At 41.3% G+C, this 21366-nt stretch overlaps 1 non-coding gene across 1 annotated transcript; it reads left to right on the forward strand.

Annotated features, from left to right (window-relative positions):
• Nucleotides 1-240: 240 nt before the first annotated feature.
• Nucleotides 241-359, forward strand: LOC145407338 (5S ribosomal RNA). The gene has a single exon (XR_013898699.1). It is a non-coding gene; the product is annotated as a 5S ribosomal RNA (ribosomal RNA).
• The last annotated feature ends 21007 nt before the right edge of the window (nt 360-21366 follow it).

The raw sequence follows: 21366 nt of genomic DNA on the forward strand, positions 1-21366 counted from the left end.
TGGAGGCAAATAAGACTCAAAAGTTACTATGGAATAATGTGGACAGATGGATAATCATAGATGTAAGGGATTGTGAGGCAGGAGTTGGCTAAGGTAAGCACAACAAAACAGTAGAGGTGATTACAGGATCAGAATGAGTAGTGAGAGCCGGAGAAGTACTATGAAGAGGAGCCAGGGACATCATCAGGGTCAAAACATAGGCAAGACCAGGGGAGGGGGAACTTGAGACAATATCCATAATCATACGGCCATACCACGTTGAGTACACCGCTTCCCGTCCGATCAGCGAAGTTAAGCAACGTTGGGTCTGGTTAGTACTTGGATGGGTGACCGCCTGGGAACACCAGATGCTGTTGGCATCCCTACGTGTCATGTGGGGTTGGTGGAGGATTAGTGCCCCTCCCTGTAAAACAATTAACTCTAAGCCCTTGGCCACCCTGTCTGGGATACATGGCGTCTGGCAATGAATGAATGAAAAAAATACGTGAAAAAGCAAAAGCTCATCACGACGGCTGAAAAGAATGGACTAAGAAAGTGGCACCTGGAGTCCAGAGGCCCAGCCAATGCAGGGACCAAGTTATAAGAATGCACTCCCAACCCTATCCATGAGGGAATGGCAACACTATGTGGGAGAACAGGGTCTCACAGCACAGTGCTGTGCCACCGGCCAATGGCCGAAAGTCCTACTACACAGCAACAGCATCCCCAAATCTACAGCTGCAGATTAGCAGTGCTTCCACCTCCACAGAGGTCATTACACTGGGATGATGCTATAACTGGTCCCTATAACTGGCTAGACCAACAGCCTCCAAGGCACACCCTAATCCCAACATCCCAAGAATTTTGATGAATATCAAAAATTCCACACCACTTAATGCCAAAGACAATATGTGGGATAGGAGAAAAGGGAAGGAAGAAATAACAGTAGACGAAAAGTGCCCTGCAAAATTAATGAGGCATCATTGGGAACCCAAGGAGAGGGGAGAGGATAGAACAGAGTGAAGAGATGCTAATGAGGCATCCACCCAGAAGCTTAACTTCCATACTCTACGGCGGAGTCCGTTATAGTACTCTGTAAGAGCTCCCCTACACGCTGTCCCAATCAAAATTTACAAAGGTCCCCCACAACAATAACGAGGTAGGTAGGAAAGGAGGGAGAGAATAATGAAGAAGTAGGGAGGGAGAGAGGGAGGGTATGATGAAGAATTAGGGAAGGAATAATGAAGAATTAGGGAGGGAATAATGAAGAATTGTGGAGGGAGGGAATAATGAAGAATTAGGGAGGGCGGGAATAATGACGAATTAGGGAGGGAGGGAATACAGTAATGAAGGCCAGCACTGAGCCATAATATGGCTATATGGCACTAAGGGTGGTGCTGAAGAGGTTTTAGGGTGAATGTGGGAATTCCTTAAACTATTCACGCTACGATACCAAGTGTCTAACCTGATAAGGGCAGAGGGAGAATAAATGCCAAAAGAAACACGGAAGTATCAAGAAGAGAAGTAGGCGAGATGAGGAGAGGACAGTAAGATCAGAAGGGTGGAAGACAAAAAGGACCCCTTCAGTCACCTCTTATGACAAGCAAGGATAATGGGGAAGTATTCTTCCTCCCCCTCCTGAGAGAAAGAGAGAGAAAGAAAGAGAGAAAAAAAAATTCTCTCTCTTTCAAGACCATATGTAGGAGAATGAAACCTCTGATACGGCTGGCTAAAAGATATAAGGAAATCAGGGTGGCATCATGATGCAGAAAGAACCCTAAAGACTTCTTCAGCCATTTAAACAGTAAGAAACCTTTCAAAGGTGGTTTTGGACCACTTACGAATCAATCAGGTGTAATGCAAATCTCAGACTTGAATATGGCCATTTTAAAAAAGATATTTTGCTTTGGTCTTTATGTTAGAACATACTCATGATATAGCAAAGTCAAGTACTTGCCCATGAGTGTAAAGATTTCATCATCCTCAGACATACACCTGAGGAGGTGGCAAGAGGAATCGACAAGTTAAATATATCACTGTGCAAGTGGGGGGAAAAAAAAAAAATTAAGGGTAATTTCATGTGTAGATCTTAAAAATCACTCTCGTTTTACTGTGTGAACCACAAATTATATGTAATCATGTAATGTCAGTGAAGTTTATTCAGTGTACCATTTTCAAAGTACTGTATAGTTTAAGTGCGACATATTAAAGTATTTGCATTTCTAATTCATGTGTATGCTACTTTATGAAAATCTGCAAGTCAGCTCAAATATTCTACATTATATTTCTCTCTCTTTGCTGGTGTTCTTAACTGTACTGAAGCAACAATGCCCAGAAAATGTAACAATATTCCAGACAGTTTTTATTATATTTGTGGTTCACTGACACTGAAACAGTACAAAAGGTGACTGGCTTCTCACATGAAATAACTACACCAACTGTATTTTGGTGGCAAAGTTGGCAATTAAGACAAGTGACGGGCTCCTCATATACAGTAGAGCCTCGCAACTAGCAATCTTAAGAGACTGATGGAACCTCGTTAGTTGTGAAACCGCTAATTTGGAGGCACTCAATCCTCATAAATCGCGTGTTTATAAATCACGGATTCGTAAATCACGGCTAAGTGGCTGTCAGACTGCCGGCACCCTTAAATCGCTGTTAAGTCCCAAAAATCATGGACCTAGGCACCGAAGTGGGCCTTTTCCGAGGAGAATCGTAAACTGCAGCATCCAATTTGAAAATCGTGACCCAACAACCAATCACCACCCGTCCCTGGTGGCAAGTGTGCATACTAATGCCGCCACATTGTTGTTGTTCTTCCCGCCAGTCCGCACACTACAGACCATCGCCATGGAGTACAAGAGCTACCTGCCTTTTTTTGTGCACCTTCCCCTCCGTCTCCTACCTTCCATGGCCCCTCCCGAACCCCCGATGAAGCGCTCTAAGCAGTATGGCATCAAGAAGCAGCCGCCATTGTCGTACAGTCAATGTTTGGAGCTCATTTGTCGTGTTGAGAAGGGAGAGAAGTTTTCAAAGCTGGCGAAAGAGTTTGGGAAGAACAAGTACTGAGAGGTTCTAAGTTCTTCCCAACACCACCCCACTCCATTCACTTAAGCAATATCGTCATAGGATTAAGGTGAGATCCCTTAACATTGCTTATTTCTATTAAGTACATGCACTGAATATTCCTAAATTTGTATGTTTGTGTCTGATGGTGCCTAGATAGGTGCAGGTAGGGTGCTGTGGGGGGGTGGTTGGCCAAAGTCCAGACCCAAATTCATTTTTCACATAGGCGTTATTATTTATAAACCACGGAATTTGTAAATCGCGGCAGTGGTCCAGACCCAAATTGCCGCGATTTACAAGGATTGAGTGTATAGCGAAAAATAAAAACAGACTGGAACATTTAGAAAGTTCAACTAGTTTTCCATTTTTGTCTACTTTTATCCACTAGTCACATTCTTATATACTTATTATAATTAATAGGACAAAGCAACAAAAAGTCACCATTAAATGCTCAGAATGCAGTTTACTGAAAGAAAAAGTTGGGAGCTGGGAGTGATCATGCTAACTGGGAGTAAGCGCCACCACCACCATCGCCACCCTCGTCTCCACAATCGCCACCCTCGTCTCCACAATCGCCACCCTCGTCTCCACCACTGCCACCCTCTCGAGCACCAACCTTTCTTCATATCTCCTGTAGTATCTCATCATCACTTTCAAACCCTTCATAGTCGTTAGGTTCAATAGGGCTGAGTGAAGCAACATCATCTGGTCCTTCATCTTCATCGACTGCGTTGATAGCTTGTCTCACAGCTTCACATTCCTCATTTTCTCTACAAAAATATCCACCACCAGCCACAGAAGCCAAGAGGCTGGCAAAAATAGTGAACAATGGGGGTAGCCAGGTATAAAAAAAAGAGCAAGGTTGCACTAGCATAGCAATGGGCAGGACAACAGTGAATCGAAACACGCCATATGACTCACTCGCTAGGTGAGGCTCACTCGCTAGGTGCGGCTCACTCGCTAGACGAGATTCGCTCGCTAGAAAACAAGTCGAAATGTGCCTCAGAGCTCGCTCGCTAGACGACGATTGCCACAGAATCGCTAGGTTCGAGGTTTTTGTCGCTAGTTGTGAAGCTGAAGACAGTTTCTATCCTATCGCTAGGCTTGAAATCGCTAGTCAAAAAAACATTAGTTGTGGGGCCCTACTGCATTCTGTGTCAAGTGAGCTCATTCACTCTTGGCATGAGTCAAAGACATTGGTCCTGGTTTAAAATTTGGAGTGCCAATGGTTTGGAGGGAGTCAATGGACTATCTGCTACTTCTGCTAAACACACATCACAGGTAAGATGACTTCCTCCCTTCATTCTCTTAATCAATTACAATTTTCAGAAAAGACATTATTTTGTTAAATTAATGCATTTTAGTCTAATTCAAATCTATGTTCTAGTGAGCTTGCCTATCTTTTCTTTCTACAGGTAGTACCTGGAAGGGTAAAAAGGGTGCTATTTACCCAAATCATCAGGCTACTGTTCGTCCTGTTGGACATTCCAGTGATATACCTGTCCCTAAGCCTCCATCCGGAATATCAGGTGATGACATGGACGGCTCAGATGAACTTGAATCACAAGAAGGCTCGTACGAGCCACAACCTGAGTCTGACAAAAAAAAAACACAGCTCATTACACAATCTAAACTGAATGACCTGGTTCGTGATCTTTCCCTCAATAAACAGCAGAGTGAACTACCAGCATCTTGTCTGCAAGAATGTAATTTGTTGGATGAAGATGCCTGTATTGCAACATTCAGATGGCATTCATTGGATTTGCAACAATACTACTCAATGGAAAATAACCTCTGTTTTTGCAATGATATCCAAGGACTTTTTGATGCCCTTGGATTGAACTATGAACCCAATCACTGGAGATTGTTTATTGATGGATCTCTACAGGACTAAAACTGTTCTGCTACAAGTAGGAAACACCATGCCTTCTATTCCAGTTGCACACTCAGTTACTTAAAGAGAGACATATGAAACTTTCTTTCATTCTAGACTGCTTAAAATACAACCAGCATGAATGGCTTGTTTGTGCAGATTTGAAAGTTGTTGCCATTCTTAATGGATTACAGACTGACTATACCAAGTACAGTACATGTGCTCTCTATGTAAGTGGGACAGCTGAGCAAGATCAGAACATTACATCCAGTCGGAATGGCCACCAAGAGATTCACTGAAACAAGTACCCCACAATGTTATTAATGAAGCACTAGTGAAGAAGGAAAAGATCATTTTGCCACCACTTCACAAAAAAACTGGGCTTAATGAAACAATTTGTCAAATAGCTGAAGCATGATAAACCAGCATTCCTGTACCTCAAGAAGAAATTTCCCAAAATAAGTGATGCTAAGATCAAAGAGAGCATATTTGTCGGTCCTTAAATTTGTCAGCTCATATTTGACAATGATTTTCAAGCAATGATGGATGAAACTGAGTTAGCAGCTTGGTGTGCATTTAAGGGTGTGTGCAGTGGTCTTCTGGGAAAGCACAGACAGGACCATCATGATGTTTTAGTAGATGAACTTATCAGATGTTACCAACATCTAGGTAGATCAATTTATCAAGTGTTACCAACATCTGGGTAGATCAATTTATCAAATGTTACCATCATCTAGGTAGATCAATTTGTCAAATGTTATCAACATCTGGGTAGATCAATTTATCAAATATTACCAACATCTAGGTTGCAACATGTCACTGAAACTACATTTTCTGCATATGCATCTTTCCTTTTTCCCACAGAATGCCAGGGCTGTCACTGACAAGCATGGAGAGAGATTCCATCATGTCAGCAGGAATGGGGAATGGGTCCAAAGGGAAATGGAGCCCAGCCATGTTAACCAATTTCTGCTGGAATCTGATACATGACCAACCACAAGTATCGCACAAACAAACGAAAAAGAAAATGCTAACTCATTCATTCATCTAATTCAGTGTTGCCCCATGAGGAATATAGGAACCCAGGGCTAGGCAAGTTGGTCCTGATATTAAAGATGACAGTGACCAGCTTTACTCATCCTTAAGCGGCATTACGTGAGCAATAAATCCCAACCACCCCTTGGACATAAGCCTGCACCGGCTCAATCCAATTGGAGAACTTTAATTACTCAATAAACCACCAGGTGCCATATTTTGGTTGTATGGTTACCACCCAGTGTAGTAAATGGTTTCCTGGTGTACAGGAAACCATGAGGCTTGTCACCCCATGTAGAGTCACCCATAGACGGAAGGAAAAGGGAAGAATGAAGGAAAGAAAGACAGACGAGGAAGGCAGGAAAGAAAGAAGTAGGAGAGGAAAGGGAAGGCACCCAAGAATGGCAATACATCGAGTGATTGGATGGCGAGCGCCCCCACCTACTGCTAAGAAAATACTGTACTTACACAAATTCATTCCAAACTGATTGTTCAGTGTTTATTGGGATTAGGTATTTGAAATTATAGAGTTTATGAACCAATTCCAAGTGAAAAAGACAATAATATTGAATGTTCTCTTTATTTTTCTAATTAAATTTTAATATATGTGGTGGCAGGTGGGGGCACTCACCATCCACTCACTCAATGTAGTGCTGCTCACGGGTAGCTGCCCTTTCCTCTCTTCCTTCCTTCCTCTTATGTCCTTCTTTCCATTCTTTCTTTCCTCTTCCTTCTGTCTACAGATGACTCTATAATGAGTGACAAGCCAAACGGTTTCCTGTACACCAGGAAACCATTTACTATGCTAGGTGGTAACCATTTAACCCGTGGACTGCACAATTACCTTTTTTTATCCCACCCCATGGTGTGCAAAAAATGAAGAAAAAAAAAATGTGAGTGCATTCAAGTACTTGGGTAGTGTGATGAGTAAGGATGGAACTTTGGGGGATGAAGTGCATGAAAGGGTACAGCAGGGAAGGAAGGCTGTTGGTACACTGAAAGCAGTGATGAGAAATAGGGAGGTGAGTATGGAAGTTAAGAAGTCACTGCATGATAGTATTGTGATCCCTACCCTGACGTATGGAAGCGAGGCATGGACCTTGCAAGAGGGGAACAAGTCAAGAGTGAGAGCAGTGGAAATGAGTTACTTGAGAGGAGCATGTGGAGTGACGTGGAGGGACGGGTTGACGAATGAAGAAGTGAAGGAACGCTGTGAGGTGGATGTGGATGTGGTTGAGAAGATTAGGAGAAATACACTGAGGTGGTTTGGACATGTGAAGAGAATGGAGAATGAAAGACTGACTAAGAGGGTGTATGTAGGTGAGGTGGAGGGAGGGAGAGGGAGAGGCAGACCGAGGATGAGGTGGAGGGATGGAGTTGAGAGGTATATGAGGGAGGGAGGGGTGAGTTGGGGGGAGGGTAGTCAAATGGTGGGTGACAGAGCGACTTGGAGGCGCTCTGTCTCCGGCCACCCTTTGCAGGATTAGGGCTTCGGGCTATAGATAGATAGTTTATATAAACCTGAAGATACACATCCAGGGCATCATCTGGTGAAAAAAAAATTAATCTCTCTCTCTCTCCATCTTTGTGTAGGGCCATGCATAAGTTTACACTGAGGAGTAGTGAAAAAATATATATATATATATATATATATATATATATATATATATATATATATAAACTTGAAGACAAATATCGAGGGCATCACCTGGTGAAAAGAAAAAAAAATCTCTCTCTCTCCACCCTTGCATAGCGCCATGCGTAAGTTTGTGTAGGGGGCGAGTAGTTAACAGTGATGCACGGCTAGCATAGCCTGAGCTGCGGCTCACAATGCGACGCTACCCAGCCTGAGCTGTGGCTCACAATCCATGTGTTAACCAAACCATGGCACCTGGTGGTTTAGTGGGTAATTAAGGCACTCCAACCGGATTAAGCCTGTGTCGGTTTACATCCAAGGGGAGGCTGGGGTTTACTGCTCACGTAAAGCCACTCAGGGATGAGTGAGGCTGGTCACTGTCAACTCAAATGTCAGGACCAACTTTCCTAGCCCTGGGCTCCTACGTTCCTCACAGGGCAACGTAGGGTTAGATGATGTATGTATGTAAGCAAATTTAAATATTTTGCACCATGAGAGTTTACAAAGCTATTAAACAAAAGAGAGACATGCTAGAGGTATATGGTTGTCAGATTCAGAATCAGCACCCATGAATTGACAATAAAATCATGGATTGGATTTTTTTTTTTTTTTTTTACTCCAAAATTTGTTATATAAGTACTTGCCCATGAGTGTAAAAATTCAACATCCTCAGATGTACATTTGAAGTGATGGCAAGAAGAACTGACAAGCAAAATATTTACAAGTCAGCTGGTCCAGTTAAAATCCTTCCAAGAGTTCTTAAAGAAGGGTGTGACCAGGCAGCTCCTTTACTTGCAGAAATCTTCATTAAGTTGCTGGAAACAGGGGAAGTTCAGGAAGACTGGAAGCTAGCAGATGTAACCCCAATCTTTAACCCATTCCTGGTTGGCACTTAGTTTGTAATTACCTGTCCTGGTGAGGCAGGTGGGTAGTATGGCATATAAATCCTCCCTGCAACCTCGGCAATTATTTCCTCTATTATCTATGGGTTCCCAAGGACTGATAACAAAGCAGACCATGTGGGATTTTCAGATACCCAGGGGTATAAATTTGTAATAAACCTGGAGTGATGTCCTTCAAAGTGAGTACAGTAATCCCTCATTTATCCAGAAATAATAGAGCCAAAGGTGTGTCCAGGTAGTGGTAACATCCAGATAATGAACACTATCCCCTACAATACCCAGACCCTACCTATACCCAACCTCCAACCTATACCTAACCTATTTGTACAGTACCTTTGCCTTTGGCAGTGTTTTCTGGTCATTCAGGCATATTTAGACATAAAAACACACAAAGGAATACCAGTATCCAAATTAATGCTAAACACCAAGAAAACCATACAGAAAAGCCACAGAAAACCAAAAAACATCCTACCAATATACTACTGCACGTACAGTACCCCTCCTTAATTTGGCAGCATTTTCCAGTCATTCTGCAATATTTTGACATCAAAACATACATAGGATTTTCAAAAAAAAAAAAAAAAAAAAAAAAACACCCTACCTATACACTACCGTATGTTCAGTACCCCTCCTTATTTTGGCACTGTTTTCAGGTCAATCTGCCATATCTAGACATCAAAGTACATGCAGGAATATCCAAAGTATTGGTAAACACCAAGAAAACCGTGAAAAAAAATGTGAAAACCAAAAAACACCCTACCTACACATTACTGTTTGTACAATACCCCTCCTAATTCTGGCACTCTTTTCAGGTCAATCTGCCATATTTAAAGATATCCAAACACACATAGGAATATCCAAATTAATGCAAAGTACCAAGAAAATCATGGGAAAAAAAAAAAAAAAAAAAAAAAAAAAAAATGAAAACCAAAAAACACGCAACCTAATCGCTACTGAATGAACAGTACCCCTCCTAAATTTGGCACTGTTTTCTGGTCATTCTGCCATACTGAGACATCAAAACAAACATAGGATTATCTATAATAATGCTGAACATCAAGAAAACAATGCATAACTAACAAAAATCCAAAAAACCTGGAGACAATCTGAAAATCAGTTATCTGTGATGAGTGATTGCTCCTAGGGCTCAAAAAAATCCACTGCTAAATATGCCACCAGAAATTGGTTATATTGGTATAACTGGTGTACCATCATCCTCGCCGGTGTTTATACTATAAGATGAGCTAATAAAAAAAAAAAACTTAAAATTATAAGTAGAAGTACAGAAATACAGTGAGAATAATGTGATCAAGAGTAAAACTTCATCCATCCATCCTTCCATTATCTAATATGTTGCCCCGTGAGGAGCGTAAGAGCCTGGGGCTAAGCAATTTGGTCCTGACATTTAAGATGAGAGTGACCAGCCTCACTCATCCCTGAGTGGCATTATGTGAGCATTAACCCCAACCATCCCTTGGATATAAACCAACCAGGCTCAATCCGATTGGGGCGCCTTAATTACCCACAAAACCACCAGGTGCCATAATTTGGTTATATGGTTACCACCCAGCATAGTAAATGGTTTCCTGGTGTACAAGAAACCATTTGGCTTGTCATTCAGTCTTGAGTCACCCACAGGCTGAAGGAAGAGTTAAGGATGAAGGATAGAAAGACAGAAGAGGATGGAAGAGAGGAAAGGGCAGACACCCAAAGCAGCACTACACTGAGTGGATGATGAGCGCCCCCAACTACCACCAAACTTACCTTCATATAACTTCCCACCATCCTAGTGCAAATTTTTGCCAGCACCTTCCAAGAGTTAAGCATATGTCTAGACGCGGATTTTCTTGAGCTTTCTCATAAATTTGCAGACTTTCAATATGACCAATAGTAGTCAAATAAATAGCAAAAAACTTGAAAACTCATGAGTCAAGTGTTATCAATACGGAGGAGGGTAGGGACTGGGGAAGTAAGGGGGTAGCCGGGAGGGTATGAAAGAGGGACAGGAGTGGGGAAGAAATAAGGCTGTGGGCAAATTCTCCCCTTCCGTCAACAGGCACATGGGCACTTTTGCCGTACATTTACTCATGGCTTGTAATCTGTTAGACACCGAGAAGCCATGCGGAAACACAGCTCATGGTGACCAGGGGACTTTCGACGTTCAGTATAGAGGCTGATGGCCAGTCACCGAACATGTACTAGTGGCTTGTGGTCTGTGTTCGGTGGTGGTGGCGGTTGGGAAAGACTTAGCTAGGTGGCTGCACGACACTGGACGTTCGGTAGAAAGGCAGACTGCCACTGTCACCGAACATGTGCTCGTGGCTGGTGGTCTGTGTTCAATGGTGATGGCAGTTGTGAAAGACTTAGCCCAGTGGCCACACGACATAGGACATTCGGTGGGGATGTGTACGGACGAATTGACACCATTTGCAGGTTACAATCATATTACTCAGGTGCTGGAGGTTCGCTGGTAGTGATAGGACAAGCTCACGGCTTTGACCATTCAGTACAGGGGCAAATGGACATTTTAGCTCTGGTTGTGGGTTATGGACTATTTCCCGCTCATGGCTTGAGCCCAGCGGCCACGATACCAAATGTTCGAACATGTTGGCTGGCTTGCCGAAGTTCTCAGGGACTTTTACATCTGGAGACTGGAGTGTATTGGTGTTGTGATGAGGAGAGGTAGATTGAGGTGGTTTGGACATGTGGAGAGGATGGGGGATGATAATTGGGTGAGGAAGGTGAGAAGTGTTAATATTGGGGGTGGGGTTATGAGGGGTAGACCGAGAAAGACATGGGACGAGGTCATTAAGTGTGACCTTAGGGTTAAGGGACTGAACAGGGAGGCTGCAGTGGATCGTGCAGCATGGAGAGCCGCCATTAGGTGACCAAGGCCGACACATGCAAGCATGTTGGAGCCTTTAAAAACGAAAACGAAAACGAAAACGATAACAGCAAGTAAATTCAGATAATGGTTTGACAGAGCCAAGGTCCAGCTTCCGGATAATGAACACGTCTGGATACTGAGTGTCCGGATAAATGTGGGACTACTGTATATGTATGTATTAAACCACCTATGGGTTAAGTGAGGGGATCTGGAATGTCCTGAGAATTACCATCGAGTCACCCTGACCACTATTACAGGTATGGTAAAGCTGTTTGAAGGAGTGAATGTAGACAGGAAAGGAGAACATGCTGAAAATTACAACCTGATTACGAACTCCCAGCATGCGTTCAGATGACAGATCATGCCTAACCAACTTCCCTGAATTCTTTCACAAAATGTTAAATGAGTATGACAGGAATAAAGCAGTAAACATCTTTTACTTAGACTTTCAAAAGGCATTGAAAAAAGTGCCTCACCTCATACTAATGTCAGAAGTGTGTGGACTCAGTATTAATAGGGTGGTTACACTATTGACAGAGAACTGGCTAGCGGTTAGGTAAGAGCAAATAGTGATCAAAGGAACTTCAACTGATCTGGCTTCATTCACCTCTGGAGTTTCACAAGGGTCAGTCCCTGGTCCACTCCTGTTCATCTTTTGTATCAATAACACTGATGCTGGCCTCTTATGTGTGATCTCAAAGTTTGCAGATGACATTAAACTTGTAGGAAATGTAGGCACTCTTGAAGGGATTAAAAGGCTCCAGTCAGACTTGCGTAGGCTACGGGAACAGTTGCAGACACGGTAAATGCCATTTTACTTGGAGAAATGCAGGTAATCATACTGACCATGCAAAGCCCAGGTCAGATTGTTCACTTTTGGGGACAACTCTGAGGATGGCTGATTTGGAATGGGACTTAAGTGTACTGATCAGTGGGGAACTAAATTGTTCCAAACAGTGTGTCGAAGTAGAGAAAACAGCCTAGAAACTACCAGATGTAGTTTCAATATTCATCATCATCACAATCATCACTTTCATCATCCGGACTTCTTTTCCCACCCTAGGGCAGGGCGAGGAGTAGAACATCCAAACGGCCCAAGTTTGCCCAATTCAATGGGCCATGCTTCAACTCAATCATCAATCAAGCCCCTGGAATCCTGGCTCTATCTCATATGCCAAAGAAATTCATCACATTCTGTAGCTTCACATAAACGTATCTGACAGAGTCAAACTGGATGCTATCACATTAAAATGGGGTTGTCAAATCCCTGACCAAGCACTTCTTCTCACAACATTCATCCAGCTAGCTCAATCTCCTGTCAGTCCCCTAGCCTCACTGACTTCCATACCTTTCTCCCTCACACACTCATCCACCATATCTCTCCACCTTCTCCTTGGCCTACCTCGTCTCCTCCATCCTTCAAATACGCTCAGATACACCTTTTTCACCACTCTACTGTTATCCATTCTCTCCACATGACCATACCATCTTCGTACACTCGCTTCAATTCTGGTGTCCACAGACTTCTTCACTCCACATCTTTCATGAATCACATTATTTTGCATCCTATCCACTCTTTGTATTCCACATACATACATCAGCAGTCCTATCTCCACTGCTCTCACTCTTGACTTTTCAATTTCATGCCATAGTCTCACAGTCATATGTTAAAGATGGCACTAACACTCCTTCATGTAAGCCTCATGCAGCTGCAACACTCAAGCCTCTGTTTCTTATCAAGGCCTTCATTGCTCCAGCTACTTTCCTCCCTTATGTCATTCTATTTTCCACTTCTTTTGCACATTTTCCTCTCTTTTCTATCACTGTACCCAGGTATTTGAACTCTCTCACCAATTCCATTCTCTCTCCATTCACTGTAACATCACACTGGGAGTCACCTTCTCTCTCGATTACCATCACTTAACTCTTTTCTACATTTACTCTTACAGCACAACACTCACAGACATCAGCAAACCTCTGCACTAGTGTACCAAGTTCTTGTCCGATATTTGCAAGTAGCACTGCATCATCAGCATACAACATTCCTCATCATCATCAACATCTTCATCCAGACCTCCTTTCCCAGCCTAGGGCAGGGCAAGGAAAGCAACCTCCAGACAGCCCAAGTTTGCCCAATCCAATGAACCACGCTTCCATTCACTCAGCATTCAAGTCTCCAGAGTCCTGGCTCTTTTTGATACGCCAAAGACATTCACCACGTTCTGTAGCTTCACATAAATGTATCCGATAGAGTCAATTTGGATGCTATCACGTTAAATTGGGGTGCCAAATCCCTGATCATGCACTTCTTCTCACAACATTCATCCAGCAAGCTCGATCCCTTGTCAGTCCCCTAGCTTCACCGACTTCCATGCATCTTGTCATCACGCTCATCCACCATTATACAAATAAAAAGAATGTTCTTACACTCTATAACTTTTTAATACAGCAACTTCTGGAGTACGCACTGCAGTTCTGGTCGCCTACACTTGGGAAAGGCAGATCAATTTGAAAGAGTTCAAACTAGAGCTACTAAACTTGTTCCATCCATTAGGAGACTGAATTATCTGGGTCACTTGATAGCTCTGGGATTGTTTTCATTAGCAAGTCATAGATTAAGAGCTCAGCTCATAAGAGTTTAAAATACCAAAAGGGTCTGACAATCTTGACCATGGAAAGTTGCTTAGTCTCAACACAAACTCAACATGCAACAATGGTTGGAAACAGGAAATGGAAAGATTTAACACCACTCGAAAGGCTCTGCAGAAGGGAAGTTTAATAGAAACCTCAGTAGGATCTTACCCATAATAAAATTATTGCAAATTGGACATCCATTCCCAGGCAAATACAAAGTACCTCCTCAGTCTGGACTGCATGGTCTTGAGATACTGTATTAAATTTTACTTGTAACTCTCTCTCTAATTCTATTTCTTACCTTTAATATTCTTCAAATGTTCCATTCTCTGAAAAGAAAAGAAACAATTGAAAGTACATGCTACTTATACAGATTCTCTCTCTCTCTCTCTCTCTCTCAGTCTATTACTTACTTTTACCATTCTTCAAACATTCCATTCTCTGAAAAGATAAAAACAGAAGAAAGTACATGCTAATTATGCAGGTTCTCTCTTTCTCTCTCTCTCTCCCTCACACACACACACACACACACACACACACACACACACACACACACACACACTAACCAAGAGGCAGAGAAAGTGGAGGTCTGTCACCTCGCTTTGCACTGGCCACCCTTGGCCACACCTAGACAGTATCTTTATATGAGTCAAGCTCTGTACTAGGTTAAATTAAGTAATGTTCTAATATAGTAGAGCAAGTATAGGCAAAAGTGTTGTCAAAATAACAGAATACATCCAATTAGAGCAACAATCCGGTGATACAACACATCATCAGCTGGGTGTCGTCTGTCACCAGGTGGTAGCAGGGAGACGCAAACTTGTAAGTAAAAGTTAACTTTTTAAGTGAGAATTACCACAAGCTGAGCACCATCTTTAGCAAAGTGAATATGGAAGGAATTAAGAAAAGGGATAAAGGTAGAAAACAGGATGATGATTTCTACTCACAACTGGTTGAAATGGAAACATATAATAAATTTGTAAAGTGAACAGTTTGGAGAATACTTTTCTAAGTGAAATAGATGACATTAAGAAGCAATTGTGCATGCAGAAGGAAGAAAATGAAACATTGGTAAGGAATTAAACAAAAAAGACACAACAATAGATGAACTGACAGTTAGGGTGGTTTCACTTAGAAGGAAGACTAGTGAAATGGTAAGTACAGTAAAACTGTCAACCATAAGAGTATTATGGAGTTCAGAAATGACAGAGACAAATAGGCAAGCAAGCAGTCTGACAGACCAAAGCAGTGATACTAAAAGGAAGATAACCCAGGTAAACGAAATGATGAGAAATTGCAATGATGAAGTAGAAACCACGTTTGCTGAAATGGTGAAAGTAAGGAAAGACTTAGAAACAAAAGATGAAGGAGAAAGTATTAGAAAGGATGTGAAAGAAATAATTAAAGACAATGCAAAACTGGTCAAAGATGCAGCAGATATCAACAAATCTATAGTAATCACTGGTACAGATGACGAGGACATAAGAAACACAATTTCAAGAGACAAAAAGGAGATGGTAAATATAATGAACCTAATGAAGGAAGTATCAGAGGAAATCTGTGATAAAGACATAGAGAAACACAAAAGGCTAGGGAAATATGAGTGACATAAGTCAAGGCCTGGAGGAAATACTAAAAAATGCAAACAAACTCATGGAAAAAGAGGAATTTAAAAAAGTATGGATAAAAAAATGCCTACCTAAAGAGGAATCGGGAATACTAAAGGAGAAGTGGGAGGAAGCAAAAACAAAGAAGTAGGAAAGATCAGAGGAAGAGAAAATTTTTTCACAAAGTAACTGGATTGCAGGTATGACAGTGATACATAACCAACAGGGAATAAAAAAAAGGAAGGTAGTAAACTCAAGCAATGGCTAAGTATGTAATCAAGATTATTAAGTTGATGTACTCATATGTTGATGGAATGGTGTCTAAATTATCAGAGATGAAAGACTATACCAAAGAAAAGGAGCCACTTATTGTTTGCCTAACTGAAACAAAATTAACCCCAAAGATATCAAATGGTACAATAACCTTAGAGGAATACAATATATGGCAAAGAGATAGAAATTCAAGAAAAGGAGGAGGGCGTACCGCCCTCCACCTATCGGCTCATAGCTGCAAAGCTCATAGGTCCCTACCCTGGGGTTCCCTTCTTTATAAAATTTTGAAAATGCCCAGTTCCGTCCTATATTGAGGACACTTGGCACTAATGGCTTAAAGAAGCTGGTAGACTTGCCAGTGTTTAACCCACTGGCTCCCAGATTTCCTGTGCAAGGGACTCTGCTGGAAGGGTGCTAGGCATACCGCCCTCCGCCTGTCAGCTCGTAGTAGCGAAGCTCGTAGGTCCCTATCCCAGGGTTCCCTTCTTTATCAAATTTTGAAAATGCCCAGTTCTGTCCTGTATTGTGGACACTGGGCGCTAATGGGTTAACACAGAAAAATCTAAAAGTCAAAGAAATCCATCCATCATCAAATCCTATGTTGCCCCATAAGCAGTGTAGGAGCCTGGGGCTAGGCAAGTTGGTCCTGACATTTAAGATGAAAGAGACCAGCCTCACTCATCCCTGAGTGGCATTATGTGAGCAATAAATCATAACCACCCCTTGCATATAAACCTACACAGGCTCAATCCAACTGGAGAGCCCTAATTACCCATTAAACCACCAGACACCTTAATTTGGTTATGTGGTCACCACCCAGCGCAGTAAATGGTTTCCTGGTGTACATGAAACCATTTGGCTTGTCACTCAATGTAGAGTCACCCATACACTGAAGGAAGAGGAAAGAATGAAGGAAAGAAAGACAAAACAGGGAGTGTAAAGTCATCTGTTGGCAGAAGGAAGAGAACAGAATGAAGGAAAGAAAGACAGACGAGGATGGAAAGAAGGGAGGAAAGGGCAGGCACCCGAGAGCAGCACTACATCGAGTGAGTGGCAAAGAAATACAACTAGATATACCCTCACAAGCAGAACTGATTGCAGTAGAGATTAACACATCTGAAGAGAAAGTAACTGTGGCAAATTTATACATGCCACCCAAAACAAACACTTTGGAAAGAGGCGAAGATGAAGACCAGGCAGACAGTACGATTCAGCGTTTAACAGCAGTACTACATAGAATGGAAGATGAAACTAAAAGAATTATATTACTGGAAATTTCAATACAAATATAAATTGGAATACTCTAGATGTCAGAAGCCATGAATGCTGCTGGGATCAAAAACTCCTGGATCATGTGCAGGAGTTTTTCCTAGCACAACATGTAATGGAAAACACCCAGAAAAGAGGACCTGATCTATCAGTACTAGATCTTATATTTACTAGGCAAGAAAATGACATTTGACAATATAATGTACCATCTTCCATTCAGCAAAAGTGACCATGCAGTACTAAATTGCAACTTCAGGACTGCATATGACTTAGTTAACAGTAATGAGTTACAAAAAGAGCCTAAACTACAAAAAGGACAACTACCATGACCTAAAGAAGTACTTCTTAGAAAAAGATTGGGAAAAGGAGCTTAGAGGACAAGATTTAAATGTTAAATATAGAAAATTCTGTGAATTTTATGAAATATGAGACCAAACTTACATACCTCTGCACAAAGAAACAGAAATGAAAATAAAGAAATGGTTTAATACAGAACGTAAAAATTCAAAAGAAAAAAAAGAGATTTGCTGTGGAACTAATATAGACAACACAATAGTGAGATGACATATAACAACTATAACCAGGGAAGAAACGACTATGCAAGGATAAGGAGAGAGGCTCAAAAACAGTTTGAGGAAGACATTATAAATTAAAGTATTGATCAACCTAAGCTATTTTACAACTCCTGTACATCCAAAGCAAACCAAAGTTAAAGGTAAAATACAGTCCTTTTCAGACAAAGGGACCACCTATACACAGGGGAAAGATATTTGTGATGCACTAAATAAAAATTTCCAATTAGTTTTTACAGAAGAAAATAATTTTGAGAGAAAGGATATGGAACATATATGTCCACACATATTACCAGATATACAAATATCACAAAAAGAGGTACAGGAAGAGTTATGTAAATTAGACAAAGGAAAAGCATATGGTCCTGACAAAATTTTAGGTTGGGTGCTACATGAATGTGCAGAAGAATTAAGCAGACCATTGTATTTAATATTCAAGGAATTCTTAGGTCAAGGTAAACTATCTGATACAGTATTTGGAAGAACATTGTTCCCCTATTCAAGAAAAGGAATAGACAGAATCCAGACAACTACTGACCAGTACCACTGACCACTGTTGAAGGTAAGATACTAGAAAAGCTGATAGGAAAAGTTTGGGTGAACCATTTAGAAGAAAACAATATGATAACAGAAAGACAGTTTAGTTTTAGAAAGGGAAAATCAAGTGTTACTTATCTATTATGCTACTATAACAGAGTTACAGAAACATTACTGAAAAGAGAAAGATGAGTGGATAGTATCTATTTAGATTTCAAGAATGCATTTGGCAGACTACAGCACCAAAGACTTTTAAGGAAACTTTACCGTCAAGGAGGTATCCAAGGCAACCTGTACTGTTGGATACAAGATTTTTCAGAAAAAGAGTAAGAACAGTACTAAGGGGAAATTATTCATCATGGAGGGAAGTGACCAGCGGGGTTCCACGGGGCTCAGTGCTGGCACCAATTATGTTCTCAGTATATATAAATGACACAGACAATAACACTGAAAATGGAAGCTACCTAAATATGTTTGCTGATGATGTAAAAATACAAAGGAAAACTGCTAACAGATTCTTGCAGAAAGCTACAAGAATAATTAAATAAGCTTCATGAACGGTGCAATAAATGGCAAATGGAATTTAATGTGGACAAGTGTCATGTAATTAAGTTTGGTAAAAGTGAAAAAAGATCAGACTGGGAATATAATTTAGGAAGTTCAAACCTACTGTACACACACCAGAAATGGAGAAGGACCTAGGAGTGATTATCAATAACAGACTATTTCCGGCTGACCACATCAGTGAGAAGGTACGGACCATGTATACACTGCTTGTAAATATGAGAACTGCATTCACATACATAAATGAAGGCATGCTGAGAAAGATAATAACCTCGTCCATCAGACCAACCCTGGAGTATGCATCAGTAGTCTGGAATCCTCATCTCAAAAAATGCACAGATAAGACTGAAAATGTACAAAGGGCAGCTACAACATGGGTACCAAGCTTAAGGGATCTAAGCTACGAAGTAAGACTAGAAATACTGAATACACTACAGGAGAGAAGGAAAACAGGAGACATGATTATGCTATATAAGTGCATCTCAGGGAAAGAAAAACTAGACATAAATGAATATATAACCTATGGAGATGCATCAGCAAAGGACACTGCAAAAAACTACATAGAAAAAGAGAGAAAGACATAAGAAAATTCATTTTCCCAAATAGGGCAACTGATCAGTGGAATGCACTACCAAATGAACTACTATGTGCCAAAACTATTCATAAATTTAAGGATATGTATGATGCCATTTTTGTATGACAGTTTTACTTGTTTGGTCTGAGCAGGTCCAGTCTGCAGCAAAGCGACTGGAGATTAGTCTAGGGTTTGGTATAACAGCACTCGGTCTGAGGTCACTGAAGGATATTATGTTGGGGAATTTAGGAACTGGTGTAATATAAGATGATTCCCATGTCTGGGAAAAGGAGGCAGCCGAGACAGGACAACACACTCCCCATTTACTCATCCATTCAAACACATTCATTCGCATCTTAGCCCCAAAGGGGAGAAGGGACAGATCTTCACCGCACCACACCGAACAAGGGTCAACCACGCAGTGCAATCAGTGACATCTGCAACAGGGCCCATCAGCAGAGCTGGTTTACCCCTGCCACATCATAATAGACCCATCCCCTTACCCGCACCTGACCTGACTAGCTGATCAGACCAAATGCGGGAGAATATCCCCTCAGGGCTGCGTCATGATTTATTCATTCACAGTTTCTCTCCATTTATTTCTGTCATGCACAGCCACTCTTCCTTGCTCAACAGACATCCCTCTCGCATCCAGCGCTCTCTTCACACTGTCCATCCATCCTATTCGTGGTCTTCCTTTCAGCCTTACACCTCACATCAGATCTAGTTATCTTTTTCACCAATCGCTCATTATCCATTCTCTCCATATGCCCAAAATGATAAAAATGGTTTAATTTTTAATGGTTTAACACACGGGACAGTACGACCTTGACTCATTCCTGTAAAGATACAATTAGGTAAGAACAATTAGGTACAAACACACACACACGAGTTCCTGGATGGGAGAAGGTACCAACAACAACAACTAGACAGATGACACGCATCTGCAGAAAGGCTCCCAAAAATTTGCCATAATTTTATTATACAGGATGAAATCCCATCTCCAAACTGTCTGTGACTGAAGTTAAAGGTGGAGAGATTCACCTGTATTGTTGAAACATTTGGATACTCTTTGGAAGCTGCAGAGAAAGCAGAAAATGATAGGCAGGGGAGGTGGAGCGAAGCTGCATATAGCTGACGAATGTGGTGATTTCGTGGGATCTGGCCATCAAACTGGCATGTGTACGTGTGAGTTAATAAAAGCATTAATGATTAGAATTTCAAGGATGGAAGTGGCAATCGAGAAAGTGACAAGTGATAGTTTAAAGACAAAGAAAGGTGAAACAAAAGATGAGCTGGAGCTGAGTACTATTAAAGAGAGTGCCCTCAAGAAGAAAGTACGTGATTTGGAAGAGGAAAATAAAGAGCTGAGAAAGAAATTACGTGAAACTGACCTTAAGACCAAGAAGGTATGTACAGCTCTGGAATGAGTGCAAGAACAAACAGGTTAGGTCGCTAAAGGGTGTGAAGAGATGTCAGAACTGAGTGAAAAAATAAAACAACAAAGTAGTTACATGAATATGTTTACAGATGAAAAAAATATGATGCAAATCTACATGAGTGACAGTTGTGAGGAGTTCCAAAATGATTTGGATAAGTTGTACAGTTTGATCCTGAGTTGGAAAAAAAAAAAAATGCTGACACGGAAATGGGAAAAAGTGGTAAAAGACCTAGCTATGAGTATAAAATGGGAACAGGGAGGATCAGTAAAGCAGGGGAAGAGAAAGTGTAGGAGTGACCATACAGAATAATCTATCACCAGAGAAACTACAAGTAAGATGGTTTGAGGATGATATAGTTTGATGGCCAATATGAAACTGGCTTTCAGCTGTATGGATGAGGAAATGTTCAAAAAGATAATTATGCTTATGATACAACTGAAATTAGGATATGCAGCAGTGATATAGTCACCTCATTTCACGAGGCATGTGAGAAAACTGAAAAAGGTACAAAGGATG

Source organism: Coenobita brevimanus, chromosome 72 (assembly GCF_032717465.1).
Source record: "Coenobita brevimanus isolate Jiangsu-jjx chromosome 72, ASM3271746v2, whole genome shotgun sequence".
In the NCBI taxonomy this organism is placed as follows: domain Eukaryota; kingdom Metazoa; phylum Arthropoda; class Malacostraca; order Decapoda; family Coenobitidae; genus Coenobita; species Coenobita brevimanus.